At 40.6% G+C, this 2114-nt stretch overlaps 1 protein-coding gene across 1 annotated transcript in view; it reads right to left on the minus strand.

Annotated features, from left to right (window-relative positions):
- Positions 1-1799, minus strand: part of LOC143301553 (uncharacterized) — a 6137-nt gene extending 4338 nt beyond the window's left edge. The window contains exon 1 of the mRNA XM_076615931.1: positions 1753-1799. The gene's annotated coding sequence lies outside the window, so the exon portion shown is untranslated. The remainder of the gene's footprint in view (positions 1-1752) is intronic.
- Positions 1800-2114: the final 315 nt, after the last annotated feature.

A 2114-nucleotide genomic window follows, 5' to 3' on the forward strand; every position in this document is an offset into this window, starting at 1 on the left:
AATATAGACAGAGAGTCGCTGTCTAGTTCCCGACAATGACCGAGTACGTGACCAATGAATACAATTCTAGCCTGTTTTGTTGTTTGGTTTTTGGTTTCATTCGTTTTGTTTCCTGCGTAGCTTTTTTTTTTTTTTTTTTTTTTTTTTTTTCGCGTGTGTTTATACGCGTGAGCCTTCAAATCAAATCAAAAACACTTCATTAATCCACATGGAAATAATGTTCTGCAATCACAGCCTCGTTGTAAACACCAACGCAAAATTATCATATGCAACATAAAAAGAGATTAAAACTAGTCAAATAAGAATTCCCGATAGCTGATAATAGACTAACCCCCCCTCCCTCCCCCCGCACACATACCCACGTTAAGACATATGGGTATTGCACAACAATATTTACAAAGGAAAACATCCAACTAATAAAAGGTATATATTACTAAAATGACATGCGCGTGCACGCACACATACACACGCACACACGCACGCACGCACATTTTGTATCAACATAGTCTTTCTGTTGTCTCTGCGTGTAATATGTGTGTGTGTGTGTGTGTGTGTGTGTGTGTGAATATGTATGTGTTTGCGTGCATAAATGTGTGTGTGCATGTGTTAGCTAACGAATTAATTTTCTCTGGTATAGCGCGGTGAGCCCCATCTGAGATGAGGGTACTGCGCTATAAAAAACCTTCATTTATGATTATGATTAGTAGTAGTATTAGTAGTAGCAGTAGTAGTAAACGTGGTGATGGTAATGGTGTAGGTAGAGTCAGTCAACACTTAATATGGTGAAAAAGTAGGAAAAGATCCGCTCTTCTTACACGCACATTATAATCACAATGAAACTGCACTTCTCGGAAGGGCACAGAAACAAAAAGAAGCCACGAGTGTTTCCAAGGTTAAGTTACTGTCTTTTCTTTTACTCATTCACAAAACGTAACAGTTATGTCATATCCTGAAATACTGATTAACAGCATTCAATTCCCCCCCCCCCCTCTCTCTCTCTCTCTCTCTCCCTCTCTCCCTCTCTCTCTTCTGTTTTTGTGTGAGTGTGTTTGACTCGACCTAATTTATTGTATTGAAATTCTTAAGGATTAACAGACACAACAAAAGAACATGATGGACAAAGAAAGAAACGGTCATCTAAGACGCATGTGATGATAAACATAGGTGGCGAATGTTTTCTGACTGTCATCGCAATTGAATAAATCACTAGGGTTCAGGATATTGTATCTTTCTGTTGATCACATCCGATAGATGATTATATTGCTGTACGGTCGTAATCAGATGGTTTCGCAAATTATGAGATAAAATACACCTATAAAAGAATTCATCTTTAATAACTTCACACATACTACATAATCTCTCTTCTCTTGGAATGTTTTCAAATCTTCGTTTTATGTTTAAATCGTGTGCGCTTATTCTGACTGTACAGAGAGCTCTGTGTGTGTGTGTGTGTGTGTGTGTGTGTGTGTGTGTGTGCGTGTGTGTGTGTGTATGTGTGTGTTGTTGTTGTTGTTGTTGTTGTTTTGTGTGTGTGCGTGCTGTTGTTGTTGTTATTTCAAACCGGAACGTCAGTTTAGTACAGACGTTACATTGAAAACAATACACATGGTCAGGAGATCACTGCAATAATAGTAGCCTCCAGAAACAGTACAATATATCGTCACCGCAGGGTTTGTTGGGTTTTTTTTTCTGAGCACCATAAAAACTCGCCAGTGACAAGAACTAGAAACGTGTAAAAGGTTTGTCCCTCACCTTACAGAAGACGAAGAAGTCGAAGAAGTAGTGAAGAGCACAAGCTGCCGAGCGTACAACTGCTTGTGTCACCCCCCCCAAACAGCCCTTTAAGTAGTAACTGGAGTTCATCAGTTCGTTTTCATTCAGCCAATCGCTGAAGTGAAACTCGCACTACTTGTTGATGCTGTTGTTATTTTTATCTTATCTTTCAAGTGTAATCTATGGCGCAATGGGTTATCGTCCTTGTCACAGTGAAAACCCCACCCCCTCACCCCACCACCACCACCACTCACCCTCTCCCTTCTTCAGTTCACATCTTCACAACTCCGCAGCCACCCACCCCCTCCTCCCCCTCATCTATAGTCCCCACCACACCGCCT

The sequence above is a fragment of the Babylonia areolata genome, chromosome 27 (genome assembly GCF_041734735.1).
Source record: "Babylonia areolata isolate BAREFJ2019XMU chromosome 27, ASM4173473v1, whole genome shotgun sequence".
Lineage (NCBI taxonomy): Eukaryota > Metazoa > Mollusca > Gastropoda > Neogastropoda > Buccinidae > Babylonia > Babylonia areolata.